Source organism: Crinia signifera, chromosome 9, assembly GCF_055691185.1.
Source record: "Crinia signifera chromosome 9, ASM5569118v1, whole genome shotgun sequence".
Lineage (NCBI taxonomy): Eukaryota > Metazoa > Chordata > Amphibia > Anura > Myobatrachidae > Crinia > Crinia signifera.
The window spans coordinates 111,446,793-111,464,981 of record NC_139225.1 but is presented as its reverse complement, the minus strand read 5'-3'; the positions used below and the strand labels follow the sequence as shown (position 1 = coordinate 111,464,981).

The 18,189-nt window shown below is 41.8% G+C and overlaps 1 long non-coding RNA gene and 1 pseudogene across 2 annotated transcripts; one reads left to right on the top strand and one right to left on the bottom strand.

The window, feature by feature from the left end:
* Positions 1-1,620: 1,620 nt before the first annotated feature.
* Positions 1,621-11,437, bottom strand: LOC146035848 (uncharacterized). 2 transcript variants are annotated; one of them, XR_014460729.1, is made up of 4 exons: positions 11,305-11,437; positions 8,695-8,740; positions 7,114-7,144; positions 1,621-1,898 (listed from the first exon to the last, which is right to left on the bottom strand). It is a non-coding gene; the product is annotated as an uncharacterized LOC146035848 (long non-coding RNA). The 2 variants fall into 2 exon arrangements; XR_014460730.1 differs by lacking the exon at positions 11,305-11,437 and adding an exon at positions 10,875-11,267.
* Positions 11,438-12,191: 754 nt separating this feature from the next.
* LOC146039970 (U2 spliceosomal RNA) lies at positions 12,192-12,327 on the top strand (annotated as a pseudogene).
* The last annotated feature ends 5,862 nt before the right edge of the window (positions 12,328-18,189 follow it).

Below are 18,189 nucleotides of genomic sequence, written 5' to 3'. Positions count from 1 at the left end.
GAAACCCTGCTGCTACAATCATATCACCCTCTTCCGCAATCACAGTGGCAGCTGTGTGCGGAGAGGGGGCAGCAAGGTGGAAGTTTGGTCCTGCGACATGTAGAGGGGAGAAGGGCAGCAGTGGGACCCCAAACATGTCTCCTGTCCTTGCAGTGCCTGCTTTGCCTCTCCATCCTATGGCTCACACAAGGGGCCACTTGTGGGGGCAGGCAGGGATACATACAGTGCAGGAGGGGCAGGCTGGGGGACATAATGAAATGGCAGTCATACAGTGGAGGAGCAGGCTGCGGGACATACAGTGAATGGGGTACATACAGTGAAGAAGGGGCAGTGATGGATATTCAGAGAAGGGGGGCAGGCTGGGGGACAGAGTAGGTGCAGAGTGGGGGACATGCAGTGAATGGGGGCAGGCTGGGGGACAGAGTGAATGGGGGCAGAGTGGGGGACCATTCTGATGTGATTAATGGTTCAAAGAAGGTCAGGCTGAATGGTCGGCACCCACACATTTTCGCCTTACCAAATCTGGCCTTCATTGCAAAAAGTTTGGACTATAGGATAATCTAGGTTAAAAAAAAGGGCAGATGAGGACTGGAGTTGGCTACTCCTGGTCTATCTTAAGAGCTACCAACAGTTCACGTTTTCCAGCTCACCTCACAGGTACACTCATTACTGACTGACACATTTTAAAAGATCCACAGGTGGAACCAAATACTTCACTTGTGATTCTGCGAGGAGACATGGAAAACATTAACTGTTGGCAGCTCTCGAGGACTGGAGTTGGCTGCCCCTAAGATAGACCATCGAACCCTAGATTTTGATGACCAATAATAACTACTTGGCCCAACAGTCTTAGGGGAGGGGGCCCAAAAAAGGCCCTAGCCAAGTCTATTTCTGCTTTTGATCCCGTTACCTCTCATTAGGATCAAATCTAGTTTGAAGGCAGGCAATGTTTGATTCTATTTTGCTTCTAGAAGCAAAATCAAATAATAAAAAAAGGTGTCCAAACCATGTGTACGCCCCATTAGTTAAGGGGTGCCACGTCCATGAATTCTCAGAGAAGAATGTGTGCCACCAATTGTTAACCTGTATTACTTTAAGACATTAAGCAGGACCTTGTGTGAAAAAGGGGCATTCAATTTAAATCGCATTGGCCGTTGAAGTGCACAGCTACCTCCATTTTTCAACCACAGTAACTTACCTCTAATAAATCTAATCCCTTCCCCCTTAAGGTGCATGTTGGCGCTACTATAGATTTTACAATTTCTAGCCAAAAGTATTTCTATACCGACTCTGGGGGCAAGCTGTAAACATACGGTGCGATATGTACTATGCTTTCTACTGATAGACTAGTCAATGTATGTAGGTCATATTTCATCATGTGTGTAACAGATTAGAGTGAATTCAACAGTAGCCCAGCTTTTTGTAAGGTTCTAAATTACACAGGTTTTAGGCTGCCAAACTGCATGTTGTGTCTGCTTCTGTTGATTTATAATAAACCGGCATTAACTTAATTCAAATATCAAAGCCAACTGTTGTATTTGGGAATTATGCCACTATACTGTATGAGAATTAGCTAACTTTTTTTTTTTTTTTTTTTAAACAAAAACACAAATACCTTCATTTAACATTTGGTACAGGTCACATTTTAAAAATTCTAAAATATGCATGACATTTAAGCTCATATTGGATGATCATCCACCTAAACAAGACAGCTCCTCAAGGATGGTCAGGTATCCTTAGGTGTTGGGAAAATGGGAGGGCAAGTCGGCTCTTCTCTGAGATAAAGAGGCAGCTCAGAATGGTCTGTATCTCCGTGTTTCTACAAACCATGATGTGCTGCTACTTCACCACAAAGCATCCAGCACCACCACCACACACAGGGCCCAAAACATTGCATGCTGCAAAAAGAAAAACACTTTTAAACAAAACACATACAAGCAGATTTTGCAGACAAATGAAAGACACAAAACTGGGCAGTAACTCATTCAAAAATCTAACCCTGCATAAAAGATACCCATCCAGCTAATACAGAGTACCTTCTTATTCCCTAGCTTTTATTTTTTCCTTCCAGAGGCATAAAGAGTTACAGGGGAAGGGTAGTATATTTTATTTTTTTGTATCACAGGAGACCTGGTGCATTGGATAGAGGCTGTTGAAACGGAAGCTAGAACTCTGCTGTTGTAGCTGCTCTTCTGCTTGAAAGTGGCCAATTTATTTATTTTACTATTTAGACTAAAATTGGACACAAATGGCTTATCTAAAATGTATTAAATATAAAATGCAAAGTATGTGTAAAGTTGAAGATGAGTGTGTTGGCCAGAGCACAGAGGCTAGTAAATCCAGAGCTGGCAAACTGGGAGCAGAGCAATCACTACTGTAAGAAGACACTGGTTTTGGTTTCTTAGGTCTAATCCGTTGTTCTAGGAATCTAGGGCATGGTTGCGATTGCATAATACTTTAAAATTATATATGAGCATATTAATGATCAGCATAGCCACAGGTTTAAAATTAGTGGCATTAGACGCAAAGAAAAAGTCTAGTATCTTATTATTGCCTGAAAACAGATCGTACCTAAGACTATTGGTCAAAAATCACGTTATCCAATTACAGTCAGTTTTAATTAGTCTGAAAAAGCACCTAAAATTGTGGGATTCAGAATAAGTTCCCAATCCAGTGTATTGCTGCAGCTTGTTATCGTGGCCTGAGGCCCAATCCCAGATAAGTGCTGCATATTAGGGACACTTGGATAGCTCCTTTAGGTGTGGTAAAAAACTGCATAATTTGGATAACAGCCATGCAATATCAGCGCTGTGTTTTAGACTTTGATAATGGATTTGTGAATTCTACTACAATTTACAGTGGGCTAATAGATTCTCTGGGGCAAATCAATTAGACCCTACTGGGAGCTCTTATCAGATTTACTTTTACACCTCAGGAGGCAAAAAAAATAAAAAATACTCCCTGGAAAAACAGCTGGTTAAAAAGGGTACAAAAAATCTTTAACCATGAATCCATGCCATAAATGTAACTGAACAGCCACAGGCATTAAAAGCCAGATAACTCCTTTTTATCCACAGAAATGTACCCCTAAATCCATTTAAAAAAATAAAAAAAACACAAAAAAAAAATCATCTAACGCAAATGGCGGAAAAAAAATAATATTTTAAACGAAACCGCCAATTTTGTAAGCATAGATCAGGTTTATTAAAATATGACAAATTCATATACAAAAAAGGTACAGATGCTAAAAACAAAAAAAAAGTTTGTTAGTCTGATAAAGGATATACAATTAATACAGATTATTAATTCAATGCCATGTTCCACATTGATGTTTGACTTTGCGCAATCATGTTCACTACAGCTAGTTTTCCTACATACAATTAGTTAAGGAGTTGAACACCCCATAGTTTTCAAATAAAAATGTAACATTTCAAACTCAAAAGAATCTCAAAATACAGTCCTATAGTATTCAGCACCTTTCTGGCTAATTGAGTAGTAAGAGACCAACAACATTCTTTTGAAAACTTTAGATACTTTATCAAGTGTACATAATGCAATATTATTTTGCAGTACTTGTCTTCTCAGTATGGTTATTGGTACACATATACCCTTTCAAAAGTTTGAATACGGTTTTTCTGTTTACACAAAAAACACTGTGCAACATCCCAGATTCCTATTATTATGCAGTAGAACAGACTTCACTGAATGTCTTATTCAGTTAAGACTGAGTGAACGTGGAAAGAGACCGCAAATTTAGGAGAGGGGGAGTTTTACATATGTAATTCCTGAATAGCAGTAGGATCTCTATAAAGCGTATAATAGTCAATAAGTCATTAAAAAGCACCAGTTAGTGTTTGGTATGAGAAAACTCGGGAGGTATAGTTACTTAACTGACAGTTTTTTTGAAAAAAGTAGTGATGTTGCCAACAGCAATTGAATTCTACTTATTTATTTAGCACTTTACATACCTTAAATCTGTTTGGCTGATATGGGCACATATCCAATTCTAGACACCTGTACTTTCGGTACTATACCCCAGCATAAATGAAAAAAGTGGTACTTGTTTCCAAGCACGGCGCCCATCGCATACCATACTTAGTGGTTTGCGAAGAGATATTCATGTTAAATTAACAGGAGTGCTTGTACAATGAAATATCACATAGAATTGCATGCCAGCAAATGGCATGTGATGCGATTTTTAATTGTACAAGCACCCTGATGAGTGCTTACAATGTTAAATGCACCCCCCATCGTCAACGCCACCCCCACTATCAACGCCAACCCGAAGTGTGGCGAGCACAGTGGTACGCGTCCTCAGACCTTTTCATACCCCCACTATCTATGGCAGCTTTGAGTTGATTTTAGATTGTGTGGCGAGCACAGCAAGCCACCGAGCCCGAAGCGTGGCGAGTGCAGCGAGTCCAGCAGAATAGGAGCCGGAAGCGTAGCGAGCCAAGTGAGGGGACGCGTAATACATGTAAAGTAATCCGTGTCCCCTCGCAACTCCACGCCAATGTGGATAGTGGGGGTATGAAAAGGTCGGAGGACGCGGGCTCGCCACGCTTCCTGTTGGCGTTGATATTGAGGGTGGCATTGCCAATGGGGGTGCATTTAATATTGAAAGCTCCCATCAGGGTGCTTGTACAATTAAAAATCGAATCACATGCCGCTATATTGCATGCGATGCGATTGTATAAGATGTAATACGATCAAAATCGTGGGCGCCGTGCTAGGAAACAAGTACCAAAAAAATAAAAAAAAGTAAGATTTGGATACAATTTTAAGGTGTCTCAAATGGCTTCAGGCTATGCACAAAAGTATAAAATTAGAACTTCATAGTGAAAATGGTGCTTCATGTAGATTCTGCAAAAGCAGTCCTAATCAACATAAGTTTGCTGCATGAAGAACTATGCATACGAGTAGAGAACATCTTCAAGAGTAGACGGTAAAGTAGTTATACAAACTTCAGAGTAGACTAAAATTATTATTAGGTCCTGTCCAGTTATAAATGGGCTGCAAAAAGTTCCATATTTGCAAATTACAAGCTACACAGGATTATTACAGTGCAGAAATAACAAAACAGTTAGTGAGCTGCAACAGGTCACATAACATTAAATGCAAAGAAGCCTATTACAGGGTAGTACCAAATACCTACAAATTACATGGAATATGATAGGGAAAAAACAATAGAAAATGATTACTGAATATTAGAAAGCCAAGTATCCACCAGAATATCACTGTGTGAGATATGGAGGTAGTTTAAGGAACCACATTGTAAGAGGGAGACCGAATTCTTATTCAGCACTAGATCATAATACTAGGTCAAAACGCAGTTAGCCAAAAGGTCGACATGAGTCCATGTCGAAAACTGCCAACATGGAAACCGTTTAAGTGTACCGGTGTGCTCGCCATGCTTAGGGAACTATTATACTAACTCACTTCATAATAAGGGTGCATAAAATCGGAAGTGGGGCAGCACGGACGGTGTAATGGTTATCACTACTGGCTCACAGCACTGAGGTCATAGGATCAATTCCCATTATGGTCCTAACTGTGCAGAATGTCTGTTTATGTGCAACCAGTTATTTCCCAGAATTCAAAAAACTAACCAACAAAAATGTACCCTAGAATGTCTGTGTACATGTGGTAGTGATTATAGATTGTAAGCTCTATTGGTGCAGGGAATTATCTGAATGGCCATATATTCTCTAATGCGCTGTGGAATATGTGTGTGCTATATTACTGGTAATAAATATATCATAAAAGCTCATGTGGACTTTCCTGTGATAAATTAGGTCAGATTTTTGGGGAACTTAGATCTTAATATGTTGTCAAATATCAATGTTTTTATCTGTCAATGAAAAGAAGAAAAAAACTATTCTTCAAATCCAACAAGGGGGTTTACAATGCAAGGGGCTCAAAAACACACTGTACACCGATCAGGCTGGACATTTGGTTATTAGGAACTGTCAGTTCTACAGCTAAACTCAACCCTCTTTAGGCAAGCCTATAATATACAAGTACCACACGCATAACCCTCTGAGGCACTTATGTATTATTTAGCTTCCATTCTGGTCCTGCAACTTGGTGGGACTGCTATGCTATTACTGGTGCCTGTCCTTGTGTTTCCCCCCTATAGATTGTAAGCTTGCAGCAGGGCTCTCCTACCTCCAAGTCTGTTACCCAGCTTGTTTTATCACCGTCTACAATGGAATCTGCTGCTATATAAGAAACTGTAAAAAATAAAGTTACTTGGGTGTAAAATAATTTTCCCTACAAACTGGTATTTAATTCACAAACTTGGGGCAGCAAGCATTATGAATGAATGTCTGTGTACTAGTCTTAAATCGCAAGAATGATGGTGCGGGTTGCATATTCAGTCTTAAGGTGCCCATACACTGATTCGCGGGTGCAATGTATGCTCACAAGCCATCGTACAGTTCAAAAAGTATGTGCTGCATGTACTTTTTGAACTAGGTCCCGATCGCATGAGATTTGGACAGTGTATGGACACCTTTAGTAACATCTAAGATTCTGCTGGCCTCAAACAGCATGAGCAGTATATGGGCTCCAAATCTCTATTTTAAGGAAAGGTAGGCGGCAAACTACAGCTTCACAGCTGTCACTGAACTGCACACAGAAATTTGTCTGGTGTATCTTCAGCATTAGTAGCCTTCTATACTTAAACAAGCCATGTCCAATACCTTCTTTTCTGCCCTATTCAGAGAAGAGTCCTCGCATGTTAATTCTGGGAGAAATCCCTGAATGCCCCACAAGTGCCAAATAACATAACAGTTACTGGCCATAAGCAAAGTATTGAGTATTTTTAAAAGTTGTCAGATACAAAAGTTAATTTAGTAATGGTAGTAAAAAGCGGCCAGGAACCAATGTATTTTTTGTTGTCATTTTTTTAGCATACTGAGGTCTTCTGAAAAAGCGCCCATTTCAGGGAAAAGTAAGAAATAAAAAATAAAATAAATAAAAAACCGCACCTGAAATCTCAAAATCACTTTTACACGGTATATACCTGCTCCATGTTATGGGATAGAATTCTAGACTTTATTTTCAACAACATTTCAGTATATAAAAATACAACACTTTTTTTTAGGATACCTCAATTCAGTCTTCACACCGCATCTCACTCCTGAAAGAGAAAAAAAAAGGCAGCATATTTAAATATAGCTTATACTATTTTCCAATTTCCAATATAAAGCAGTACTCAAACCAACAAAATTACATTAACTAATCACATTGACTCCAAAAATAAATAAGGGACAGGTATTCTATTGCTAACAGATCATGTACTGGTTCCTAGCCTTTCTAAAGGTAAAACTGAAATAAACGTATCTATGGCTCAACAACTATTTATTTACAGTCTCTTATATAGCGCAGCAGATTCCGTTGCACTTTACAATAGTAGACAGTGATAAAAAAAAAAAAAAAAAAAACTGGGTAACAGACAAACATGGAGGTTAGAGGGCCCTGCTGCAAGCTTACTAGCTAACAACTAGAGCTAAATAATACATTTATAAACAAACGTCTGGTAGTCCGATTATATGCAGAGTGGCATCGGCATTGTAAAGCTCAGCTAGATGAAACACCTGTTGTCATTGACAAGACTTTTCATTCTGCCCAATCAAATGTGGATCATACATGAATTGAACACACACACTACAATCAGACCAATTTGTTCACCCATATTTGAGTGGCTTAATGGCAAGTTAAAAAAAATATAATATATATATATATATATTTTTTTTTTTCAACAACAGCTGGAGTGTCAAGGTTAGTCATCACTGCTCTATAGTGTCCAGGAGTCTCCGAAACTCTGCCATCTGCTGGCAGAGAGTGAAACTACATCTCTTTCTCACACATGCACAAAAACAGAACGTATCAAACTAGCTTTCAAAGCTTTTGCTTTGAGCAAGCTTACTAGTGTATTATATGGAGCTTAAAACAAATGGTTTAGGCACCAGCATGTTATTGTTATAGTAATAAGTAGAGATTCGCAGGTTCGGTTTTAATCAGTTCTCAAATTGGCTAGATAAATTACATGACAACCTTTAGCCAATACAATCCAGATTTGAGAAGTAAAATCCCAACATCTCTAAAATAGAAGCAGAATCCGATCCTGTACCTTTATTACATTAATACATTCTACAGAAATTGTGTGTGAGGCCTGATACACCAATCATTACTATGACCATTTAGTATCCATCACAGATCATTTGTGATTAATAGCACATATATATATATATTAATTATCAAGATGCAGTTGGACACTGCCCATAATGACCTATGCACACTTGCCGTTACACTGAATGTTTCTGGCTAAAACACAGGGTTAAATATATCATGCAAGAAAAACCTTGCACTCAGACTAGTGGCAAGCATAAGTATTGTCATAGGCCATTAAATTAAAACCTAGTACATTAAACTCCAATGCCTTCATAAATCCAGATAGTATGGAAGATCTAAAATGGGGTAACTCAACTGCAGAAAACACATCCGGTGTACTTACTTTCACTTTAAGGAAAAGGTAGAGTTTTTACACCTTGTCATATCAATAGTAACCCTTATTATTTATGTTTTGCAACTTTATAGTCTAGAATTAGATTTGTTTTGGATTGTAGCTACTATATTTGCGACAACTGATGAGTGTATAGAGGATTGTGAAATCAAGAACAGACTTACTGAAATCAGAAGAGCCTGGAACGTCACATTTACATCAGCTCAAACTCTGCAACAACAATATTTTACAGCAAAGTGAGAACACATCACAGATACAGCAATTATAAATTAATGTTACAATAACTACAATTGCTAAATTCCAAGATTGTGCAATCAGAACCAGGTGTATTATTCTAATAAAATAAAATATATACCACTAGTTAAAAAGGTAAAGTTAGCAATTTTAACATTTTTGGAGACTTTCACCATAAAAAAACAAACACACACATTCTCTAGCCAAGTTAATTATAAAACCGGTACTATGTATGTTAACCAATCAGCTTCTGTCATTTTAGGGCTGACAAACAGATTGGTTGGTACTTTCTCTCTCTCCCAGTTTAAGAAATCTAACATTAAATCCCTGACTGCATAGACAGAAGCCTGTGATAGATAGACAATTTGGAGACTTAAATCATGATATTGAGACTAAACAGAACCAATTTACCTGATGCATTCTAATAAGATATCAAACAACAAAATGACACTGAAGGTGTTTTCTTAGCTTTCTGCAGGACAGTACTGGGCTAAGGTAATAGTAATAATTGGTTTCATATGTGAAAACCAGAGAACCGTTAATAGTCCCGCTGGTGTAAGACCTGTTTGGACTGACCCTTAGCTTTAAAAGCAAACAGCAAAAACAATGACTGTTCTTAGCAACAGTCTATAGTAGAACTGTTTAAGATTTTTTTTTTTGTGCCTTGTAAAAAAAAAAAAAAAAAAAAAAAACACACACACACAAGAGAAATTGTCATTTTGATGACAATTTATGAAGGGACTAGTACCACCTCAAAGGCTTGTTAAACCCCAATATCACATTTCGCATAAATCACAAACAGCCTATAAATAACGTTAACACATACTGCACATTTGTTAACAGTTTGTGGCACCCAGGAAAACTAAACATACAACTAATTTACTTGCTGCACACAGCATCTGACATGGTTTCAGACATCCTTTACAGGAGAAGTGATTCTCTAGTGTACAGCGCATCATAAAAAGACCCAAAAGTCAGTCAAGCAAAAACGTATTTAATATATGAGGTGGCCTGGTGCCACAGAGTCAAAATACAACCAATATTATAATTAGTTTTGGTTATCAAAAAGCCTACAACATATTGGTGTATATCACTGAGTGTATATACGAAAAAGATATATTTCAGAATTTCACTATATCTAGCAATTTTATTTACAATCACCCACAAACTATTTTAAAGTTAATCATTAAGGATTAAAAAAAAAAACACAATACGGTTTGCACCAGTGCAAGAAAAGGCTTTAATGTTTTATGTACATGACACAACAGGAAAAAAAAAAATACTTTTGTCAGCAGCACATAGTAGGCCAGATAACAAAACGTCCTAGACCATAGTGACAAATGTACTTACAACACATACAATGAACACTCCCAAACCAAGGACGAGGGTCCTCGCCATCAGAAATTAATGAATGTGTGAAATGCATTAAACCTATGCAAAATATTCACAAAGGCATCAGCTGTCGCCAACTCTTCCTCCTTTTCTGACAAGTCACCCCTTTTAACCACTTACATCCCAATACAAGCAACACTATGCACATTTATTACATAATATCACTCAGCTGGTTGTAACAACATTGAAGACACTGGCCCATAAACGAGTGCCATCCCTGTCCTGCAAGAGGAACCTAAAATAAAAAAAGACAAGTGACTTTTGAAGACAACCCCATAATCCCTACGCCTTCGCTGCCAATCCATACAGCATTATTATTATTATTAGCAACAGTAATGTCTTCCTGACACACAGAGGAATCACGGCCCCTTTGTCTGACCCTCCATAGCAGGCAGCGCCCTCCAGGCCACCACCCCCCCCCCATACACTCCAGAGTAAGGAGAGCCCCCCCTCATACTGATCCCCCACCCCACCCCGACACAAAGCCAGGCAGCACCCACCCCCACAGGAGGACTCCTAACCTCTTCGCAAAACAACAGCCCGAGGGCTGGAGGGCAGCTACATACACTCAGCACATCTCTGGGTGTGTGTGAGCGCAAGTTGTTACATAACACTGCACAGGGGGTGACAATGATTTATTGTATACAAATATAAAAAATGCGAAACAAAAATAAAATTATTATTTTTTTAAAATAAAAACAAAAACTCAAAAACTAACAAAACTTCCATGCTGCGCAGGGATTGCGGGAGGAGAAGGCTGCGGCAGGAGGAAGAGCGCTAGCTGGCTGGCTTGGCAGGACAGTGCGGGGTCTCCGTGCCCCGTCACCCCCCCGGCCGGCCCGCCGGTGCTGGCGCTAGACCAAGAGCGGGTGTCCCGTGTGTGTAGGGCGGAGGGGATAGGGGGGGTGAGCCGGCACACGCACATAACACAGGGGCGGCTGGGAGCCAGCTGCCGCGGGTAACGGTCGCCGAGTGCCGGGCGGAGCCAGGGGAGGCCGCCTTCAGACACCGGACACCGAGGGGGATTTTTCAGAATTTTTTCCCGATTTTTCGGCGCGGAGAAGGCGGCCGCCCGTGGAGGGAAACTTCCCTGCGAGGCACGGACCGCTCCGGCGAGTTATTCCCTGGGAAAAAAAATCCCTCCTTACCTCAGTCCAATCGAAAATGGCGCCGAAACCTAAAAAACTTCTTAAATTTCATTGTAGGGTTTTCGCGGGGGATTGTGGGTAGCGAGCGCTCAGGAGGAAAAAATACAGAAAGAAAGAAGAGAGGGAAAGAGCGGGTGGGCGGGGCTAAAGAGGAGGGCGGGGCCTGTCAGCATGGGGGAGATTGTGTTTTGCGACGTCATCGGCCAGGGCGTGGCTACTCGTGTGTAGTAGTCGTAGGCGCTAGGTGGGAGTGGCGCGGGTGATGACGCAACCAGAGGGGAGGGGTTATGCGAGTGGCTTTCCTGATGGCCCATACGTGCTCCAGTATAATGCAATTGCAATTTGCAAACTGCAAAGTCAGTGGGAGAGGGAGGGAGTGTGTGTGTGTGAGAGAGAGAGAGAGAGAGAGAGAGTGCCATCATAGGCGTTGTTTGCCTTTTGTTTTTACTACTGCAGAGCAATAACAAAGGAGTGTGTATAGGGATCGTCCTTCGCATTACATTTAATTGATGCTTGGGGAACTATAAAAAGTTAAAATTATTTAAATAAAAAAAGTTTCTGTCATAAATAAACTTATAAGGAACTTAATTTGCTGAGTTTGTTTTTCCATTGTGGACTGAAGTTTTACTCATATGCACTGGTAGAGGCAAACTGGCTGCCCTTTATATACATGCAATGGCGATCCCACAATATGCTCGAAGTGTAAATGTACATGCTTGCCCTTTTCTGATGCACTTTCTAATTAAGGACGGGTGGAAACCATACCTCCCAATATGACCCTCTCCAGGAGCGACATAATACTCTGTTCCTGGACTTCCCTCTTATTATATCACCTGTGTTAAAACACCTTTATTTTCAATTACAAGGAATAATGTTTACTATCAATTATCGCTTCTCTGCCTTTTGGCTAAGATCAAGTGTAGTATCTGTTCTTATCAGTGGGTATGGACTGGCCTCTGGCAGAGAATAGAGAAAGGCTGGACTGAGTAGCTGCTCTGATGGGCGGAGGGTGTGGGACCCCTCTTTTTTGCCTGGGAGTGGTGAAAAGTCTGGCTAAGTACCTTCACCTATGCCTTTGGTAGGAGGTGTTGTTTCCGTAAATCCACTGGTAAGAGGGGGGGAGAAACACTGGGCCTAGTAGTTTGACTCTCTCGCAGCCCCTAAGGATGTCAGTCGAAAAGCCCAGTGGAGTACCCATTCCCATGCCAGGGGCTGGAAAGTGCCCTACGATGGGAGCAGAGAAACACTTGGTCGGACGCTGATCGGTCGGCTGCTTGGAGTCCGAGGCTGCACTGTGCCCCCAGGGAAACTCGGGGGTGCCGAACATGCACGGGTGATCCCAAAATCACCATGCACTAGTAAGCACTAGCACTGCGCACTTCCCTCTAGGTTAGCGCTTCACGTCCTTACCTAGTCCTTTTGGATGGGGTAGGACAATTTTTCACACCCCCACCCCGGCCTTCTGGCTGGGGTCCTCTTTATTATTTATTTCTCTTCTTCTCCACGTTCGTGCACTTTTTCACGTTTTCTGTTTTCTGTAGTTTGTCACGTTTTTTTGGGTAGTGTGGTCGACCCTTACGGGCCTTCCATTTCCCCAACGTGCCAAAGCTCTCGCCTTTTGGGGAGAGCTGCGGTCCCCCCGAGGACGACCCCGAGCCGCAAGGCGGAGGGAAGTCCACTGAGGGTCTCTCCAAACCTTCGGGTGCGGAGGACCCACCGTCCTAACCCTTCCGGGGGTTGAGGAAAGAGGGTCTCTCTAAGCTTCGGCGAAGAGGACCCACCGTTCCCTATTTTCCCCTCTTCGGCCTTATGGTTGAGAGGGGTTAGAGGAAAAACGGGGCCCGTCTCCTTCGGGAGATAAGCCCACTCGATCGCACGGCCCCCTTTGCACGTGTTTAGGCACAGCACTGGTGGTAGGGAGCACACCTCGGGCTCCTGAGTTTCTTCAAACTCATCAATTATTTTATTAAAACTTTGTCAGGATCTTTGATACGTCTGCCTCCTTATTAGAATGTATTTTAAGATGTATTAATCTTAATTGTATCAGTATTTGGACCACACACATGCTAACTATTTCACCATTAAGAAAGGTATTTATACCTAGACCAGGTACACTACTAAAACACCTTTGATAAAGCTGCAGTTGGCAGTGAAACACATTAGTTGCCCTGTTTCATGCCCAGGACTGTTTATTGTGGACTACTTATTGATGTGGATACGTTGGCTCCAGCTACAATTCACAACTTGCCCCAATTTGCTCTTTATTTGGCGGACGCCGCTCACGGGATCCCTCCGGTGACTGTACATTCTAACTGGTCACCCACGTGAAAGGACGCCATTCCTGTGCGCGGAAGCCTCAACCTATTGCCTCATATTGCTTTCCACTGGTGGACACCGCTCCTTGGACCCCTCTGGTTGCTCATATCACACCTGGCTACCGGTAAGAGAGGATACCAACTCCTGTGTGCGGAAGCCTATACACCACCTCCAGCGGCAGCCTACAGATCCGTAACAATTGTGAGGATAACCACCGTATGAAAAGTGAAGCAATTTGTACAAACAATGGTACACAAGAACCGGTAATGTGCACTTACCTATGACTACTAAAATTGTTTCTGGCCAATATCCACACCTTTATCTCCATTCCTGTGTCGTGGAACTATTATCCATTATTTTAACCCCAATTGTTTTATTCACATTGTACTTGAATTATATGTGGTCTTTTTTTTTAATGAAAGTAAAAATCTTTATATTGTTCCAAACACTTGTCAATGATCGTTTTATGTTAGAGCGCTGCTCACATGCCTTGTGCGTGACTTCTGCTCTTTTATTTTCAATTAACCTGTTCAACACAGGTGATAGCAATGATCATAGATGGAGAGGGTCATGTTAGGAGGTATGGGTAACTCTAGCTGAAAATGTGTGTATGGGCAACTGGTGTATAATTACATTGTTCTTCCCACTATCCACAACCTCTGTCGTTCTAAAAGTGGCCACACACCAGTGGCGGCTCCTGCTATTTTGCTGCAGGACTGCAGGCCCTCCAGTGAAAACCAGGTTTCAAGTGTAAAACAGACAGCCAGCATCAGAGCTCCGGTGTGTTGGCGATTGCAGGTGCGGTCGCGCAAGAGGGGGGTGTGCATTAAACCCGTGGGGGTTACGGGATCTACCTCTGGAGCTCTCTGCTGGCTGTCTGTGTCTCTCCCAGTTCTCATGTGTCACATGATCACATGTCTCTCCTGTCAGGAGTCACAACACCAGGCTCCATGTGTGACCTCCTCTCATGTGGGGAGGAGTTCAGCATGTAGTACCTTCCTATTGGAAGCTGCTACTTCCTATCATACAGAGAGGTACATGGAAGTTTTTTTTTAATTTTTTTATAATATTTGAGCCTCTGAATAATATTTATCAGGTTGCCGACTTTTACAGTCTCCTCTCTCAGAGAACCCCGGAGAGGAGACTGTCAGCATCACTTCTGGGGGCGGGGCCGGATGGAGACCTCATCAGTCCCCGCCCCCAGTAATAGCACTCGCTCAGACGCTGCCTGACATTAGATTGGATTGAAATCCCGGAGTTTTATGGGCCAAATCCCAGGATCCCACCGATCCCCATCCCAGGATTGGCCACCCTAGTACTAAGCCTTGAAAAGTAACCTGGCAGTTTAAAGCTAAATGGCTGATAGTTAATTACGCTCCATTTTATCACTTTTCAAGCTTAGTACATCTGGCCCAATCTCTGGTAAAGTGTCAGTTTCAGCCATGTCTATGATCCCAGTCAGGATCATAACACATTGCGTTTATCTGGAAAGCCATTGCTTTATTATGGCCTGTCACATTACAATTTCTGGAAGGGGTTGAATAATACGGTACTTGTTTCCTAGAACGGCCACAACGATTTAGATCGTTGTGGTCGTAAGATAAAAAATCGGATCGATCGCATCGCATGCGATTTGGTCGCATACGATGCGACCGATCCGATCGACCGATTTTTCACCCGATTTTTTTTTTTTTTCACCTCATTAATTTCAATAGCCCCCACAAATGTTACTAAGTGGGCTAGACCCCACGATAGACGTCAACCCGAAGCGTGGCGAGCGCAGCGAGCCCGCGAGGGGCGGCGGTGCGCGTCCTCCGACCTTTTCATTCCCCTACTATCCACTAGGGCGTGGAGTGAGAATAGAATAGTGTGGCGAGCGCAGCGAGCCACCGAGCCCGAAGCGTGGCGAGCGCAGCGAGCCCCGCGAGGGGACGCGTCTAACTTCACAGGTATACGCGTCCCCTCGCGGGGCTCGCTGCGCTCGCCACGCTTCGGGCTCGGTGGCTCGCTGCGCTCGCCACACTATTCTATTCTCACTCCACGCCCTAGTGGATAGTAGGGGAATGAAAAGGTCGGAGGACGCGCACCGCCGCCCCTCGCGGGCTCGCTGCGCTCGCCACGCTTCGGGTTGACGTCTATCGTGGGGTCATGGCGGGCACATAAAAAATGTGAAATGGGTCATATTGGCCCATTTCACCTTTTTTAACATTTTTCCCTATGTGAGATGGACTTAATCAAGTCCATCTCATCTTGTGCCATTATAATGGCACAAGACCGACAAGATCCTCCCGATTTCAATGTTAAAAGATTTTTTAACATTGAAGTCTATGGAAAAATCGGGTCAATCGGTCGGTCGCATCGCGGCCGATTTTAATTGGTCGCGACCGACCGATTGACCCGATTTCTGTCAATCAAAGTGAAAAAAGTGTCAAAAATCGGCCACATCGTGAGGATCGTGTCCCTTAATTAAGAGCCACGATCACTCACGATTGTGGCCGTTCTAGGAAACAAGTACCAATAATACTACTCAAATCTGCAGTAACTATTTTTTGTTTACTGATTGTTTTGCAACAGTATTTTTTTATTTTATTTTTTGGACTACTCAGACAAATTATTCCATGAGGTATATTTACTAAAGGAGGATTTCTTGACAATTTTTTTTAGCAATTTAAAATGAATCTTAAAAACAAATAATGTGCTTCTGGGGATGAAACACAATTTTACTGAAATTTAAAAAACAATATAAAAAAAATTCTCTTAGTAAATGTGTGTTATAGCACTTGAAACTATTTTTTTAAACATTTGGAAATTGATTAAAGTTGAACATAAATATACCCCATAGTGTTGTTTTCAGAAGACTAAGGGGTCAATGCTATTGTCCGTGATGGTCTTACGGTGCAAGGCAGCGGGTACACTTTATTTCAGCCTGCAAATCATTAACCCATTGCCATCATTAACCCTTTGAGTGCCAACATCTCTGTGAGAGATGTTCAAAATTTCGGCTAAAAAATGCCAGCGTCGCTCACATTTGTTATATAAATTGAAATAAAAAACGTTGTTTAAAAAAGATTATGGGTGACATTTAATAGGGGGCGAATTTTAGTAAGGTTCAGAAATCGCACCATATCGCATGTTTTCAAATCGCAAATTTTTTTTTTTTTTTAAGAAACAATTTAATGGTATGCGAATTGTGGCATGAAAAATGCGATGTGATGCGATAAAGTGTAAATTGTAGTCATTAAAATGTGCAAATGAATGCACATGTGCGATTTGTTAAGGTGCATTTTTTTTTTTCTAATGACATGGGGTCCCCCCCTCCTGAGCATAACCAGCCCCGGGCTCAAAGAACCGGTCCTGGTTTTAGAAATTCAGAGGAAGAAAACATAGGGGATCACCAGGATTTGTAAAACCAGCACCAGGCTCAAGGATCCCCCGTATTTTGGAAACCAGCACCAGGCCCAAACAGCCAACAGGGTAATGCCACAGCAGAGGGGAACTTTTTATGCAAGTTACCTCGCATTCATCCTAGCGGCTGGTCAGCCCAAAAAACAAATATACTAGTGCTAAAAAAAGAGGAAGAATGCTGCAGTCTTTTTAAAGGAATGCTTAATCCTTTGTAAACAATAATATAACAAAAACACTCATACAAAAACTGCGCTAGGAACCAACTTGTTATAATTTGTATTTAATGAATTATAAATCACTGGCCAGTAGATTATGTTTAAAAAACAAAAATAAAATCAGACATAGACAAACAACGTACATACAAAACATTCTTGTTTACTTTGGTTAGCAGCACTTTGTGATTTCACAATTCTTAATGATTAGTATTTGTGAGTCTGTTACCCTTTTGTTTGGGCTTAATTCCAGGTTAGTACTGAATATGCATATTTTTAAAGCAGTTCAAATGTTAGGTATGTTAGAAACCGGGCAAACCTCCCGGTTTCTGGGGGACCCCCAATCCCCCCCCCTCTGATCGCGGCTAAAACTCCCCCACCGCACCATTTAAATAACCCGATATGCTTATCTCCGATGAGGGGGCGGGGGCTAAAGTGTCAGAATCGCGTCATTTTAGCCCCGCCCCCTCCACGGAGATGTGCAAAACGGATTATTTTCAAGCATGCGGCGGGGCTTAATGACATCACGTTCAAGCCCTGCCCCGGAGAGGAGATTTAAAAAGTCGGCAACCCTGATATATATGCTCTCCTGATGAAGTCCAGCCTGAATCTATAGGCGTCAGGGACGAAACGCGTAGAGAGGCCTCTACCCAACCTTCTTTTGCTCACTTATCTATTTATTTATTCTCTTTCTTTGCAATCACTACTGCACTATTTGGAGCACTACTGTGAACTCAATTGGGGGACCACAAGGTCCATTTTGGACAGTAGCCGGGAAGGTCCTGGTAATCAGCCCCACCAAGGAGGAGGAACAGTACTATTGATATGCACTTTAATCTTCATTTCACGGTACGCAGAACCTAAATTAAAGTCACAGTGTCACAATTTAACTTACTACAATATCGAGCGCCATTCTCACCATTTTCTATATATATATATATATATATATATA